Here is a 17,743-nt window from a genome sequence, read left to right on the forward strand (position 1 = left end):
TCCCCGCCTTCCCGCGGGCCGCGCACGGGGGATCGCGCCGCAGAAGGACGGACGGACGGACCTTACCGCGCCGCGCCGCTCTTTAAGCCGCGGCCTCCCGGCACCCGGCGGAGCCTCCGCGCCCTCCTCCTCCCGCCCGGTCGCTCCGCCGCCCCGCGCCGCCGTTCCGCGCCCGCCTCCGCCCCCGCCTCCTACTCCGCCCCCGCCCCACCGCGGCCCCGCGCCGCTCGCCTGGGGGAGCCCGCGGCCCTGAGGGCCCAGGGGGCCGCCCGTCCCCCGGTGGGGGTCACCCGGCGCTGAGCCGCCAGTACCCGCGGCGCGGTCGGAGAGAGCGGCTCACCGCCGGCGCCCGCCTTTCCGGCCGTGGAAAGAGAGGGGCCGCGGAACCCTCGGATGCTGAAGCAGTGCGCGATGATGCGACGCTGCGGGGAGAGACGCGGGGTTTATGATATTAGGGAGACACATCCTGGTGTGATATTGCAGAACGAGAGCCGCCAGAAGAAATAATCCATAAAACCTCAAGCCATCTACACGCAGAAGTTAGAAAAGAAAAAAAGGGGGAGGGGAAAGAAAAATACCACAGATTTTGGTCTCCCGTTTTACGTGTTTTTGGCGAAACTCCCAGCGGCTGCCTCCCCTCAGCCCCTCCGCCTGCCTCGGCCCCAGCACAGAGAGAGCTGCCTCTGCTGGCAACTCCTGAGGCAGAGCTGCTCCCCTATGCCATTACTTCTGTGGGCAGGAGGGCACTCGGCCCCACTCCATGCCCGGGGCTGGCAGCAGGCCGCTGGGCAGCCCCACGCCCTGTCACAGCACAGCCGCCATGCTGTGAGCCCCAGGAACCGCTCTGGGCTGTGTGGCGATAACGCTGCTCCCCACACGCCCCATGGCTGCTGACCCACAAACCAGCCTCAGAAAACCGACCCCTCAGCTCAGAGTCAAGGGGTGAAAGCTGGGAGAGGAGAAGCGATTCCACCTCAGTTGGCTGTCAGGTCAGCACAGCTATGCAGACAGGCCTTCCCACATCCCTGCTGCATGGGGTTGGGCTGCTTGGTGCACACACGGCTTTTGGTGCTGAACAAGTGCTCAGTATCCCACCAAGCTTCCCTGTCAGCACCGATGGGGACCTGCTTCCTTCTCAGGTTCCCCGCCTGGTAGTGGAGGTCCCACTCCGACCCATCACCCATTCTGCTGGAGAAAGGGCTGGAACTCCCCAGGCGTACTGAGTTGCAGTGCTTCTCTGCAAACCACCACCAGTCTAGCACCTTAATGGTAAAGCCGAGGGCTGGTTAAACTGGGTGAGACTGAGGTGCAATATTTTAAGGCTAGCTGTAATGATCTGTCTGTCACCTGTCTCCTAGTGACTGTGGAAACAAACTAATTCTGCAACCCACAGGACCTGCTTTTTTATTTTACTCACGCTAAAGATGGTAATCTCTGAAATGGAAGAAAACACAATCTTTGCTGACCAAAACTGGAAGACGCTGTTTTCTCAATATGACTATCCCTTTTACCCCTTTTTCCCCTCTGCTTTTCAACAGACATGCATAACTACTCTATGACGTTCAAAGCAAAACCATCACTTTGAAACTGGAAAATAAGGGGGTGTTTGCCCCTGCCCACAGCCATCCCATGTGGGCCACCTGCGGGGGAATCTGGGTAGTGTGGGGCTGAGGCTCAGAGGAGTGGAAAGTGCTTTTCCCACTTGCAGTGAACCCAGGTAACCTATGTGCCAGCACATACCCACCTAGATACGTTATGTGGTTTTGTTTAATGTGATTAGGTGCAAGGAGCCGACCAGATGGGAGCAGCGTGGAGATTAGTGACACAAGCCGAAAGCAGCAAGTTTTGTGGAGGGATTTAATGCAGACGAGGACAGCATTTAAGGCCTCCAAATTAACTTGCTGTTAAAGCTGTTCTTTACTATGCATTAATAGGAAGGATTGTGAAATTGATTTCTTTTTTTTTTTTTTAAATCACCCTGTGAAATCCTCAGTCAAAGAGCTGGCTCCAGATCTTTTTTTCCCAGAAAAACACAGCAGTCCTTGATGTCCACAGTTAGCCACACAGCCCACATGGTCTGTGTAGCCACACCATGCAGTGGCTTGTTTTCCTGTGCTGGACAGAGGGTTCAGTCTGGGACACAGAATTATAGCATGCTGTTTGAAAAGTAATCACATTTCAGCCCCGACTATCCTTGCTCTGTTTATCCTGGTGAGTGACAAAATCTGCTCATGAATTATCCCCACTGCAGGTTTATGTGTCCTCACACACAGCCTCGGCTCAGGTAATTTACAGCCGTCTCCTCCAGCGAGGTTAAATGCTGCCGTGCTGATCGCACTCCAGCCCTGGTTAGCCTGGAGACTGTGCTGCTGGTGTCTGGCTCCCATACCACTTCTGGAAAGCAGGGATGGAATTTGCTCGAACAAGGAACAGGAAACTCTGGGCAAGGGGGGCTGCTCAGACAATGGAAACATCCCTAAAGGGACAAAGGCAGGCTGCTGAAAACCAAATTTCCATGCAAGTACCCATTATATTGAACACCAATGTACAGCAACTTCTTGTAATCACTGACATTAAAAAGTCAGGAACCAAATCATAGCATCGTATCAGTTCCAACCCCCTGCTGTGGGCAGGGCTGCCACCCACCAGCTCAGCTGCCCAGGGCCCCATCCAACCTGGCCTTGAGCACCTCCAGGGATGGGGCACCCACAGCTTCTCTGGGCAGTTGTGCCAGCGCCTCACCGCCCTCTCTGAGTAAACAATTTCCCCCTAACATCTAACCTAAATTTCCCCTCTTTTCGTTTGAAGCCATTCCCCCTCGTCCTATCACCATCAGACCATGTAAAAAAAATTGATCCTCCTCCTGCTTATAAGCTCCCTTCAAGTACTGGAAGGCCACAGTGAGGTCTCTCTGGAGCCTTCTCTTCTCCAGGCTGAACAAACCCAGCTCCCTCAGCCTTTCTTCACAGCAGAGGTGCTCCCGCCCTCTGAGCATCTTTGTGGCCCTCGTCTGGACCTGCTCCAGCAGCTCCACATCCTTCTTGTGCTGGGGGCCACATCGAGAACACCGCAATCCCTTCCATCTTTCATTTTGATAGTATTTCATAACTTTTAGCTTATTTTGAGCCCTAATCTAACAATAGCTTGTAAAAACGAGCCATTTAGTAAGAGAAAACGTACTGAGAAATTTTTAGCGAAGTAATTCCATGATTATTCAAAGTTATTCCAACTGCAGCTGCAGTGGAATACCTTACTGAACTCTGCAGTCTCAGTGCCTGTTGCCACACAATTTCCAGCAAGTACAGGGAAGAATCATCCTCCATTACTTCATTTTTTTAGCTCATTCAAACAGGAGCTAGAAGAGATGCACTAAGGACCACATTAAAAAAGCTGAGAGATCACACCATGCATTATCCTACCATAGGAACAGATGAAAGTTAAACGAGAGACAGAATTAGCATGGGTGCTAGAATGCATGCATATGCAAGAATCCACCTCCAGCACAAAACTGAAAGTCCTGTTGTAGAAATATAGGTTGCTAAGTAAGCTATTAGCGGTATTTTACACACAAAAAGGAGCATTCATTCTTCCACCAAAGCACACTTTTCGGGGTTAGAATGTCTCCTGCCAGGTGGATTATTCAGTCCATAAATCCCAATTGCCAGCAAACTCCCCAGCAGCCAGGAAAAGAAAACAATGGGGAACAGAGTAACTCAGTATTTCAGTGCTTCCTAAGGTGTAAGGACAGACTTAAAAACCCGGACAGTGCAGAAACCTTTATAAGATCACAAGAAAACCCAGAGACTTTAGATTTAAAAAACAAACAAACAAACAACAAAAAAACACCACCACAACTAAACAACAAAAACCAAAGGACAAAATACAGAACTAAGACATGAAGGGAAAGCTGAACGAGGATTACAATAAGGTACAGAAAATACAAGTAGAATGTGATGAGCTGTATTTTATTTCTGACATTAATATAATGAGCTGGCTTAGAGACAGGAAACCCTGCCTCACTGACGGCGCAGTCTAGTACCTGAAAGAATAAAGAGAGGAACCTGCAAAATGTGGAATCAAAAGAAACCTGAGGGAGAGAAGCAACGTAATGCACCCTTTGAGGTCAGTGATCACAAAAAAAGAATGTTTTTTTTTTTTTTAAACTGCAATGCCAATGTAAGCTAGTATTAGCATTTAAAAGCAAGTAAGGGAACGGAATCCCTAGAATCACAGAACGGCCTGGGTTCAAAGAGACCTTAAAGATCATCAAGTTCCAACCTGCAAATACATCGATACTGAAAAACGGATCTAGAGCAAAATGAAGGAGTTTTCTTCTTATGCTTTTATCCTATGGTTAACTCATCATTTGTCTTGCAGCATTTACATACATGCTGTCTGGATGTATAATCATAAGGGAAATTAACCCTGGATAACCCCGTGCTGCAGCACATTTACAGAAACTGCTATAGAGAAAACAACCCCAGGAATAAAATTGGGGGTGTTCAGACCATTGGAAATCAAGTGAGTCACACACGATAGGTCTGAAGGATGAGAAAATCTCCTTAGGAGAACATGCCATTAAACATTACAATCAAGCATAAAATTGCTCTGCCACAGTATTTTGTTTTATTCGCATTGTTAAATTTCTTCTCCTAACAATAAAGGATAGTTTATAGCACTAATGATTTTTATAAAAAGGAGCTGTGTAAATGAATCCCAAATGGGGAGCTTCTTTCCTAAGAACTGTAGACTCAGTTTCCTTCCTTGATCGCAAATCAGTGACTCACAGATTTTGCCATCTGCCTCAAGATACAATGGCGCAGCTTCTAACGAGGTTTCATGATGGATTAAGGTCCTATGGTGCAAGAGAGGTGTAAAAACTTATGCAAATTAAAAAAGCACACTGCATATCCACCAATTTCCGTGGTGCAATAACTATAGATGCTTTGCCATTAACAACTGTCATCACTGAAACCTGTATGACTGTTTCACTACGTTACTTCCTTCTGGCTTCTGCAGCCCTGCTTAAATCAAAGTACATGGACACACACATTTTTTCCGTAGTAAATCCATGTCATCAGTCCGGATAAGGGGTCACAGTTTAAGAGTATTTAAAATGGTCTGCAAAACACATTCACCTTGCTTGCAGTGCACCCCCAAAAAAAAGATGGGGACTGACAGTGAGCAGCACGCCTGATGATTTGGATTTGCTACTGCTTACAACCCATTTCGTGATAAAAAGGAATACTTTATATCCAACCCTCTGTTAGTCAGGCCCCCCTCATATCAGAAGAAGGGCATGAAACAGCACTTCGGTATACACTTAGATCCCATCTTTCCAGTGCGTCTTTGACTTCTGAGTCAAAACGGAAATATTTGTGAACTGCTTCGATTCCAGCAGCAGAAGCTTTAAGGAAGCCCCTCAGTTTACAGTACAATCTTGAGAACTGACAACAGTGGGAGTAAGAACTGGATCTAGTCAAGGCTTCTAGGCCAGCAAGAGTGAGGACAACTGCAGATGTCATGCATTCTGCTCATGGGAAGCATCGGGCAGTTCCTCATACCTCACGGCTCTTCTGACTAATGGCCCGGGCGAGAGTGCAGATGTCATAGGATATGTGAGACAGGAGATGGAGAGGAAGCCCACAGAGAATCCCACAGCCTTGCGATGCTTTCTGCAGGATTTCCACATCCTATTCGCAGGAGCCAGGAAGCAGAGGTAGAATATTGGGAAGTATCTGTGTGTGATTGCTGCTCTTGGTTGTGTGTTTTAATCTGCCATCACAGGCATTCCTCAGCAATCGGCAGCGTTTCCCAACAAAATATCTTTGAGAAAAGAGGGAATTAAGAGAGCAAGCTCAATGCTCAATGGGAATTGCATCCCTCACCGCTGCTTGTGAAAAGTACACCTTTGGGTAAACACCCAGCAAAATGACAACCATGCTGCAGAAGCTATTTTTACCAAAGCAGAATATGTTATCTTTTCATTTTGTATAAAGGCAATAAAAATTCATAAGATTCGTGCTCTGCATTTAAGGAGAAAAGCTTGGTAATACAGCATTCAGACCACACGGTTTTTAACATTACCATGAATGGTCTACATTCTTCAGCCTTCTGACACGTTCACGGAGATGGTGTTTACACTGACTCGTTCATAGTGCATCATAGCACATTTTAATGATTCAGTTCAGCTCTGACAAAAGGAAACATCTGCCATAATTTCTTCTTTCGTGAACTTTATCACGATTAAAAATCTGACGTTTCACCAGCCTGCGTGCCAACCGAGAAGCACGCCAAGTTCGGCGCTTCCCCATACATACAAATGCGCGCAACGTGAACAGCTAGTACCAACAGCACTAAGCCGTCACTGGCTTGTCAGTTCCCACCACAAAAGAGAAAAAAGATCACAGTTTGTGGGCAATAATTTCATAATCTTGATCTGGTTTCCATATGACAGAGTGCAAGAGAGAGAAAGCAAAAAAAAAAAAAAAAAGGAGAGGGAGAGAATGCTTCACAACTCTGTGATGACAACATCGGATTTCTATGTCTTGCCCTACTGCAGGCAGAACAACGCTAAAACAGCATGTCAAAACTGGTGTAGCTTCTAAAAACTGATTTCCTAACATCACTTGATGGACAGCACGCTAGCAACCTGATAAGAAACCGGAATCCAATCTCCTTTATGCAAAACGCAACCAGGCCCACCCAAGGCAGCCACAGTATTCTTGTTTTCAGCAGAACCAGTGGCACCTCGCACCTGGCTGCCTGTGCCGGTCCCCTCTGGTGGCACTGCAGCACTGCCACCAAGCACGGCCTCCCCGAGCTCAGCCTTCAGCACCATGGGAAGTTGGGGCCGCTCGGCCGCTTCTGAAGGTGGAAGCTCTGAAATCACAAAGGTGCATTTTCAAAATCTGTCTAGCGGCAAACGGACAGGTGCCCTTTTCCAATGAGAAAATGGCAGCCCCCAAACAGCTGCGATAGTATGTTTTTGTATGCGACAGCAAAAAAACAAAATTTGCTTGAAATTTCATCAGACACACTGGGAACTGACAGCTAATATGTCTTACAGTTGGTTGGCTGGTATTTTTGGACGGGAGGCTGCATTTCAAACGACTTCATCGCATGTTCCCACTCGGTACAACTGTACATCTGACACTGTCGTGACTCACCAGCAGCGTTTCGGTGTAGTCCACTCATGGGATTCCATTACACCCTGCTCAAGCAGGACAAAACTTTCTGCATGCATTTCCTCGCTGAAGTTTTGACAGTAAAATATTTGTTTGCCTGGTTGCAAAAAAAGCAACGTGTATGGATGTGCACACATGGAGCGGGAAAGGATTGCAAAGCACATTCACTGGTGCTTGCTTCTACCAACTCTTGACCCCACTGGGATAGCAAAACTACTGATGCTTCACACTTGGTAAGGGCATCATTTTTAGTTAAAACCCACACGGTCTTCATGTGCAATGCCCTGCCACCAAGACCCACTTCACACGTTCGTGAGTTCACCGCACAGCCCTGACGACGCACCCACCAACTCGGGAACGAAGGGCAGGTCTGTGTGCTGGGAGACAGGCTATTCTTACAGCACTTCGGATGTGCTGTCACAACAGCCAATCCCAGTTGCAGATTTACCAAAAGTGCTAAGGGGATTTGTCTGGGATTTCAGGACACCCAGCATTCTCACCTGCGTAACAGCTCTGAGTGGGCTTTTGGCCACTCAGAAGTCCCCAACAAATAATTGGTGAGACTGTGCGGTGGTGTGCACGCAGTGCAGGAGCTAGGACATGTCTGGTACCTGAGGCATGTGCTGGCCACCTGCCCACAGCAACTCAGCCTCCCTGAATGCCTGCTTATACAGCTCACATGTATTACTGTATTGGTTACTGCAGTTTCTCATTCTGGGCACCTTTTGGGGCCCTACAGCAGGTGGTTACCCCACTCCCAGGTTAGCAGCTCAGCATGAGGAGCTGTCCCAGTGCAGCAGGCTGTGTCCCAAGGGGTGCTGAGCCCGCATCACATGCAGGAGAGCAGCTTCTCAACCAGAATTTCGCCCATGTGTGAGCCAGTTTTGAAATCAGACCTGGGAGATAAAATAATTAAAACAAATGGAAGCGTGCCTGCTGGGCCTGATCAGAAGAGCAAAGTACAGGATTTCAGCAGAATGACATCAACATCCTCTTCCACTGCTTAACATATCGCTGCATACTCAAGAGAAACCATGTCCTAAAAACATCAGTACTGCCCAGCAGCCAATTCTCCTGGTGATGTCGTCTCAACCCAGTGTGGCGCAAACTTGTAATTATCCACACCGCAACTTTACACCATACAGCAAGAGCTTCCTCGGGGATGTGCTCTCCTTGCTGCCACTGGGACACTAAAAAGGTCTCACGGGAAGAACCCCGGAGCACCACTAGTGGCAGCGAGGTGGAGGTGGAGAGATGTGGGCATCCAGTGCTGAGCAAGGACAGCAAGGCTGGGCTGCTGCTGCCGCCTCAACAACCGTACTTCCTGACTTGGAAGCTGTGTGTCATTGTATTTGCACAGTTTTGCTAAATTAATTAGAAAAGGCACACCCACTGCAGTGCTCATCCTGTTTTTTTAGCCACATCAAATACCTTCACCTTGCCATCGACACATCTAGTTTCTGTTTTACACACAGAAGACGGTAAGAAGGGGATTGCTCAAGCCAAGATTGTGCATACGAGGAGCATGAATCTGTCATTCAGCTCAAACTGGCTCTCAGCCTAAGTCTATCTGTTTTGGGGCAGGCTGCTTAGACATTCTGAAATTAAAAGGGCTGGGGAATTTTTCCTTTGTGTCCTCTCAGATTTCTTGCTCTCAAAGCCCAGACTAGGACTTTTTGTTCATTGTAAGTGTCTTCCTCAAAGCCAGCTTCAACCTGAATACCTCCAAAAATATTCAAGGTGTTTTTTTTTTTCATTTTGCTTTGTTTTTTTTTTTACTTTTAGAGTCGAGAGTTGTCATTCTGAGTGTTAAATCTCAGAACTTTGAAGGTCTGTTTTTCTGCTTAAAAAAAAGTTGTTCTTTATTTTTTTTTAGCAGTGTGAATTTCCACTGCATAAAGAACTATGAGTCCCAGTTTCCAAAATGTTCACATTTTATCTTTTTTTTGCTATATTTCTTCAGTTAATACTTTACAACTCTGCCTGTGAGTGAAGTAGCTTTAGTACTGTTGCCTACACATTTTGCCATTTCTAACACAACAGCGCTGCAACCCATTTGTTTTCTCAGTGCATCTTTCAGCATCGCTTGTACTTCACAGTGCAGATGTCTAATGCAGATCAAGGCAGGCAACGCAGTATATTCTGTTCCAAAAGATATCCCCACCTCCTCATTTGTTTTGCAACATGGTTATCAAAGCATTAAATAAATAATGCTTTAGTTAGCATATATCCATTGTTTTACATATTCAGAATAGTTTAGAGATGTTACTTAATTTCTTCATGTGCTCCTCCTGCAAAGTAGATGCAGAGAAGATTTTGTACCGAAGGAAACTGAACTGCAGCTACAAAGCAAGTCAACAGCTAAACAAAATAATCCAACTGACGGCCCTTACTCAGTTTCCAAGGCCAGGATTAATCCCATTTGCTAGGAAGAAACCAAATAAAAAATTGCAGACCACCTTCTGCAAATGAACAAAATGCAGGCTAAACTTTGATCTTTGCTTTTTCTCCCTGAGCCTCCAGCCCTGATCCAAAGCCCGAGTTCTCTCCCTCCGTGCTCACACACCCGCACGGCTCACTGGTCAATGCAATTTCCAAAGTTTCCCATCTTGAACAATTTATTTTCAGGAACAAAGCCTGGAAAAGGTCCAAAAACCCAGTGTGTGTTGGCAGCGGCTCAGGATGCTGTCTAGGTGCGTCTGGCTTGCTCAACTAACAACTCTTTCCACTTCCTCCATTCAGAGCACATTTGTATTTTGCTGTACTGCAGCAAGCCAGGCATTAACTTCCATTCCTTCATTTCTAAAAAGGCTACCAGTTTCTCCCACCAGATCCCCAGCTTTATGGGCTGTCAGACATTCTGTTTTTTAGCTGGCGACTGAGAATCTGATAGCAAACGTACAGTTCAGGATTTACGGCTGGGAAAACAATTTCCCAAAATATCTGCATGAATGTAACGCAGAACTACACCACACTATAATGGTGAGTATTCTTGCTCAAAATGGAAGTGCTAAACTTCAAGCACGTCTCCGTGCCTGAGGCGATCCAAGAAACTTCTGCGATGAGTAGCTGGGCTCGCTCAGCACTCTGCAGGCAGCAGCCGTCTCCTTCCCTCCCCTCCTCCTCCTCCAGGTAGCACCCACCACAAGATGAAACTGTCATTCGGCTCTGCTTTTAAAACACATTCCGCTCTACGCTGCTGTCATCGGGACGCTGTTTCTCAGCTGCTGCCCTCCAGTTGTTAAATCCTGAAATGGTCCCTCTGAAGATTATTACACTGATTTTTCGTGTGCAGAAACACGGAGGGAAATAAACATTAATGTTAACCTAACAGCATTGTTCAAACAGTGAGAAATCCCCCCTCCCTCTGCTGCTTAAAGCTGCAAAAATTAAATCCATAAAGGCATTTACAGAGAATGTCTTATTTAGAGAACAAAACAGAAGTGACTGACAGAGTTATTTGTCATTGCTGGTAAATAAATTTGTGCAGCTTACAATGTTTACCCTGGAGTACCCGCGGAAGATCCATTCGTGATGCATTAGAAACGAGCTTCAATGACAAACTTCAGCTCTCCGCTCTGGCACAGCTGATGTATTGACTAGACAGGTAGATATTAGGTACTCTGACTGTCTGGATGCTATGGAAATCACGCTGCACGCATCTGACCATTGTCAATGGCAGAAGACAAGTACCGACCTCATTCTTATTCTAGCCAGGAAAAAAGGCCTCGTCTGCATTAGCCTTTTTACTGAAAGGCTGCCATATTTGTCAGTTCAGACGCATGTAAGATAAGCTCCTTCCCCGTTATCTAATATTTCACCAGGCAGTGGAAACGAAGGATAAGCAGAACCTAATAGTCTATGTGGGCAGGAGATCTCGAATGCTGTCAAGCTCAGCACAAGGCTTGGATGCCCGAGACAAGGGGAAGTTTACAGCAGAAGCTAATCACTTCATTTGGAAGAAAAAAAACCTCACAGGGATTTGGAGGAACTGTTATGACTTATCCTGACTATGCAGCAAGCCAGACGACAAGTGTAAAACCCTTAGTGCAGCATTACACTCCATGGCACTCCCTCCCTCTAATATAGGTACCACTCAGCTGGAATTGCAGCCTGGTCCGAGGGGATTAACGGGGGGAGCTGCAAAACCTCTGCCTTCCCAGAGTGGCTGCAGGAAACAGAAGGACAGACAGGGAAGAGCAAAACAAAAACCCGAATTCTACCTCCTCAGCATGTTGTGGCACAGCAGCCTGCAGGAAGGTCCAAAGCGCAGTGGTTCAGGCTTACCTGACGCTCCCCTCTGCCACTGTGCAGTCTTTTATGCTGCTCAGTGTGGATGTGGGGTGCTGAAGGAGTCTGGATAAGATGAAGACAGCCCATTGCCAAGCTCACAGAGTAAGCACAGTTTAACAGCATGTCTACTTAGCAGACACACCATCTGAAACAGCAGTGGCTGTACAACGGCACTACTTGATTTCACTGCCCTCACATGAGAATCAAACCGTATTTACATAGAAGTGCAACACCACCACAAGTTTCTAACACTGGGACATCCGAAACAGCCCGAATGGGGTAAATTTGGTAGCATAAACAGACTGCCAGCATAATGTCTGCCTGTAATACCTCACTTGCCCACCCATAACAGCTCTGTCCCTCCCTACAGCTCTGCTGCACCACCAGACCATCCCTGTCCCATGATGGAATGACACACAGGCGGTCACGAGAGGCCTGCTCCCAGGCCTCAGTGCTCACCATGCCCGCTGAGGAGGCCAGCTGGGAGCACGTGAAACAAAGCCTGGCCCGTGGCTAATTTTAGGCCTGGCAGCCTCAAGGACATACAAGGCCATCTTTATCTCTGGCTTTCCCACCTCCTTGTCCTTTAAGGTCATCCTCTGAAAAGGTCATCTGTCCCCACAGCACTGTTTCCTTCCTCACATAAACGAGTTAAAGCTTGGTGACAGCGTACACATGGTGACTGACCCGACCTCCGCCTGATGCCGCCTTCCCAGCCTGCTGGCACACAGGGGACACAGGGCTGTGGCCCCTCCTGCTTCCCCTCACCACAGCTGCCGCATGGCGTGCTCAGGCACACACGGAAGGAAATTGCTCTGCCTTTTTTCACATGAACCTTGCAGCACTTGTTTGTTGTTGTTGTTTTTTAAATCATGTGGGGAATTAGGAGCTAGCAGAAACTTCTTAATTTAAAATGATCTGCTTTCATGTTGCTAGGAAGGAAAAGGGAAGCGGAAGCAGCCAGGAACTGGTGCCACGTGCTGTCTGCTAGCTGGCCCTCAGCATCACAGAATACCCCGAGCTGGAAGGGATACACAAAGATCATTGAGTCCAACTTCCAGTCCCATACAGACCACCCAAAATTCAAACCTTATGTCTGAGAGGAGTGTCCAAACACCCCTTGAACTCGGGCAGCTTGGGGCCGTGCCCACTGTCCTGGGCAGCCTGTTCCATGCCCACCACCCTCTGGGGCAGAACCTTTCACAAACCCCCAGCTGCCCCTCCCCTCACACAGCTCCATGCCGTTCCCTCGGGCCCTGTCGCTGTCATAGAGAGCAGAGCTCAGCGCTGCCCCTCCGCTCCCTGCGAGGAGCTGCAGGCGCCATGAGGCCTCCCCTCAGCTCCTCTGCTCTGGGCTGAGCACACCCAGGGACCTCAGCTGCTCTTTATACAATCTGGCCTCTAGACCAGGGTCCAGCTCCATTTCTCCTTAAAAAGCAGTCAAGCCTCTCTCAGGTGGATGTTGGACTCCTAACAGAGGAGTGAGGGGCTCTACAGGAACTGCCCTGAGCTATAGGACACTATGTCCTACTGACCTGGTCAGGCTGCTCACCCCTGGGTACGTCAGCTGAAGGCTGTCCCAGTACCCAGGCACAGGCCATCCCCAAATCACAGCTGTGAAGGAGGAGTACAGGGCAGCCATTGCCATGCTCTCCACCCAGGACACATAGCAGAGCAGTGCCCGTGCTTAGGGAGCGTCAAGGCCAGAAAGCAAAATGCAAACACGAAGGGAAGGCTACAGTAGCTTTTCAAAATCTTTTAGTTTCACTGTTCATTTCCTAAAATGCAGCAGTGTTTTACCCAAACACTGGGAAAAATATAATAACATATGCTTTTACCCTTTACAGCCTTCCATCTCTGTCAGTGATTTTCACACAAACCCATAGAGAATGTGTATGGCTCTCCATTGCAACACCAGTGCTGAAGCCCAGCTGCAGGGCTGCAGCAGCCTCATGTGCAACTGAGGCAGGACAGAATGGAAACAGGAGTTTATGGAGAAAAGCTGATTTCACGTAGCCATACTTCATACCTCTCTTTTTGCTTCACATTCCAGCTAACACTCAAAAGCTTGCATAGAAATAAATAATCCTCTTCTCTTTTCTCTTTATTATTTTTAATATTTTTTTCATTTTTCTAAACCTTGATTAGACAGACATGTCTACTTTAAAAGCAGTCTCTAGCAAGTCCATTCTCTAATGAAACAACTAGGGCAGAATGGCTCACTGTTAATGTTGCATTTAGTCATTAAAAATGTGCATTTGTGATTCTAAAAGCTGCTAGAGGCAAAACACAACAGAGAGATACATACTCAGATTTACATTCAGTTTCCAGCCTGGTAGATTCAGTGAAACTAAAATTAGCATTTCCACCTTTTATACGCATTTATGGACAAATATACATTGAATAATAACCAGCACTCATCTGAATCATCTTTCAGCAGAGGACTAAATGCCTTTTCAAAACCCTAAATAATTTAGCATCATAGTGTGAAGTGTGTAAAGATACTTTTATATACTACTGCATTAGCTCTGGGCACCTTAAAGCAACAGAGCACGATGACTTTGGCAGGGAATACACACAGCCCGCTGCTACAGGAACAAAAATACTTGAACTGGACTGGAAACCATCACTAAATAGCAGTAACAGATAACCCAAATCATCATAACAACAAATAATACAGACTATACAGTGGGATCATTAATTATGAAGAACTACAAAGATCTCGGTTTCAGATTTCATCCATGCTTGTTAAACAACATAATGGTAAAACGAATTCATTCTTACTATTTGTATTATGGAAACACAAAGCTCCCAGTCCAGAATCACAGCTCCAGTGACCTGGGCAACGTGAAATAAAAAAAAGGCAGTCCTTACATGTACAATCTGGAGGTCTGGAACTACGACAAAAAAAAAAAAAAAGATGAATTTCTTATGAAACAGGAGGAACAGAATGCTTGCATCCACTGCATAGAATTTTGGGTACTCTCAACTCTTCAGCTGCCTGGCCGATAAAAACTCAGACAAACCCTGAAGGAAGTGCTTTTACCATTCTGACAGCAAATATTATTTCCCATGTATCCGGTACCATCTAGTGAATCACCAAGACAGCTTGCTCTTGTAGGACAAACTCCCACCAGGCCACAGGCAGTAAACATGCAGCCAGACTAAAGGGGCTAACAGGAGAAATGAGCATCCAGTACATTTTCTGCACTGCAGATGCTGTGGGCTCTCTTCTTCTGAGCAGTGAAAGAAACATGGAAAACAAGGCCCAGATAGTACCACAAATAAAGCTGTTTCCTACTATGAATTAAAGGTTTAAAAAAACAAATGAAATCTGAGAAGTTCATCTTCACTAAAAGCAAGTGAACTAGATGGACACACAAATGCTGTGCTAGTAGCACAGCACAGCACAGCACATAGTCTTCTTCACCAGCAGCAGCTGGAAGAAAAATGATGAAGCTGATAAAATTTTGTTCTATCGCCCAAACTTTGCTTTCCTTCCAGGCCATGTATACCAGGAACAGAAAACTACACCTTGTTTTCCCAGACCAGTTTGAAAATTTCACAGATCAACTTCAAATAACTTCTGGCAGAAATTTTTTTCACAGCTCCTTGGAGCAGGGAACCTTTAATAATTTGCTCTTGCAGTGCCAAGCAGAATGCCAAAAAAGAAGCAAAAAAAAAAGAGAGAAAAAAGCCGTAGAGGCAGCAGAAATTAATCGAAGACAAACTAAGGTCCAATCTAAAAAAAAATACCAAAATAAAAAACAAATTAAAGTGAGGGACTGCAGAACAGCAAACAGGTGAGATGAAGCACGCACCCAAGCAGGTGCTCGGAAGCAGTGACATAACGGGCTGCTCTGGCTCTAATAGCTCAGGAGCTCCTGGCACTACCACCCTACCTGCAGCATCCCTGCATTGGAAAGAAAAGCCTTTATATGGAGCTCACTTGTTAAGAAGTGGCTCTTCAGGCTATTGTAAGACAATAATTTACAAGGCAAGATTCACTTTGTGCTTTGTTGCTGAGGAGAGCAGAAACAAACTTATTGCTCCTCTCCTACAGTGGTTTAAAAGAAGAGCACAATTTCAAGGGCAGATCAAAGCTAGACTAATTATTTCCTTTCTGCATATCCTATAACTAAGTGTAACAGGTCACTAGGGAAGGGTGAAACAAAAGATGAATGTATTTGCACACACTAACAACAAACACTAAGAAGCAAGGACATTATTTATGTAATAAAAGGATGCATAAGGGAAAACATCAAAGCCTGTATTAAGTATACAGACCCACAAATATATCACCAATGATGCCTAAATAACTGAGGAAATAAACTGGCTCTTCTCTCTCTCCATATTTACTTCAAATTACATGTAACTGCTGAGGCAGTTAAATCCTTCAAGTGCCTTTAGCATTACTGATGGTAAGGGTTTGGCAGTTCTAGTATTGCCCACTTGAAGTTAATCCCGCGACTAAACAAATACAGCGTTTTCGTTGTTTTCCGCTGTTTGGAAACATTTGAGTTTACTATGGCCTTACTGTAAAGATTTAGACCGCGGTCAGGAAGGCTAGGAACATGCTTTGTTGTGATTTTTTAATGAAACTTGACATTCTTTTTTATACAGCTCCAGGAATCAAGGCTTTAAAGCACTCCAGCTACCATGAGAACTGAAGAGTGGTCAAGAATATAATGTGCCCCTGGAAACCTGCAAAAGCAAATAGCTATTGTTCTGCACCAATTCCTCTCTACAGGAGGAAATCTCAACAGGAATATTTTCCTTATGTTACTATTCTTTTGTCCTTTTCCCAGGTTACTTCATCTGCAAGTTAAGAAATTGCAAAGATTTGGGGGGAAAAACAGTGTGCGAGCCTGATGTTTTGTCCATGATTGCACCGGTGATCTCCATGGCGTATTCCCAGCACTCCAACCTCAACCACTGCTTTAGGGAACCTCCAGCACGAGCAGTGACCCCAGCACACAGGGACTCTTACAGATAACACACAGTACACAATGGCATCTGCCAGGGCCAGGCAATAGCTGAATTTCTGTTAAGACCCATTTAACTCTCTAGGATTCCAAAGACAGTTTTTAGCATATAGGCAGCATTGCTTTTTCTTTCTTCCCCAGGGAAACATGTTCTTGGATGATACACTTGTTGTTGTTTTTTTTTACCCTCAAAGGGCAAATGAGGCTCCCTAGAACAGGCTTTCCCAAGGCAGAAATTCAGGAGCATTCAGAGAAAGCCCTCTTGGCCAGAACGGAGTAAGGAGGTGCCACAGGGAACATACACAATGGCGATGGAGGGATGGCTGCAACTGCAAGGAGCACACAGCCACCACCACCAGCTGGGCCTCCAGAAGTGGCAAAGTGTGCAGTCCTGCGGGAGTAATACTTAGTGTATTTATTGCTCTTTTTGTTCACTCTCGAAGCCTTAGCAAAGGCTGTCACCTGGCTCCCATCCAGGGGAGGCTGCACATACCAGGCTGAATGTATGGAGAGGAGTACAGCCTGGCATGCACAAGTTTGAATGGCACACCTCAGTTTCTACAGTAAATCTCAGAGCAAACCCAAACTCCTTCTCCATTTCTACACACAAATAAAGGGCCTTTTATTTGCTTGACAGTGCCTTTTTTTTCTTTGCAATGAGCGCCCTTTTACTGTTCCTTGACAAAGAGTACAGATACAGGCATTTCTCACCCACACAGTACTCAAATGACTTTCAAACCTTTGTGTTAGCTTGTCATTTTTTGCAGCTTTCACACCCCTACTGAAACAAAGCTTAGACAAACCCTGAAAACTAAGGATCTCTCCAGACATGTCTAGACTTTCAGTTCAACAAGGCACAATATTTTTGAACTCTCTAACCTTTATGGGAGGTGACCAAAGCCAGCTCAGACAGACTAAACTGACACACCGCCAGCTAATACCCTGAACACCTTAAAATGCAAATAGCTCTAATCTTATTAAAAATGGTGCAATTCACCCTACTGCAACAGCAAGAGGGGGAAGGGAAGCAAAACGGTAGCGCAGGCTACCATTCTCATAAGACAAACAAAGCTGTAATATTTATGAATTATTTCCATTTACAGTTAAAGAAGTCTGAAAACTAGGAATTATTATTTTCTTTTAATCCACATTGAGCCCAGGAAAAGACTGTATCTAGGCTAAGCGTGGGAGGTGAAGAACTGCCACCATCTCCCAAAGACATGACTAATAGAAGATTTGGTAAGGCAGAAAGACAATGCCAAGTCTTTCCTCATACAG

General features: G+C 46.2%; 1 protein-coding gene across 7 annotated transcripts in view; it reads right to left on the bottom strand.

Moving 5' to 3' along the window:
• Window positions 1–17,743, bottom strand: part of LDLRAD4 (low density lipoprotein receptor class A domain containing 4) — a 272,734-nt gene that overhangs the window by 22,565 nt on the left and 232,426 nt on the right. Inside the window, exon 1 of one of the 7 annotated variants that reach the window (XM_021388873.1) lies at window positions 12,570–12,655. The exons of 3 other annotated variants lie outside the window; for them this stretch is intronic. The gene's annotated coding sequence lies outside the window, so the exon portion shown is untranslated. Of the gene's footprint in view, window positions 1–61; window positions 178–12,569; window positions 12,656–17,743 lie in introns of those variants that run through there. 3 more of the 7 variants (XM_021388871.1, XM_021388872.1, XM_021388869.1) reach the window with 3 other exon arrangements.

Source organism: Numida meleagris, chromosome 2, assembly GCF_002078875.1.
Source record: "Numida meleagris isolate 19003 breed g44 Domestic line chromosome 2, NumMel1.0, whole genome shotgun sequence".
In the NCBI taxonomy this organism is placed as follows: domain Eukaryota; kingdom Metazoa; phylum Chordata; class Aves; order Galliformes; family Numididae; genus Numida; species Numida meleagris.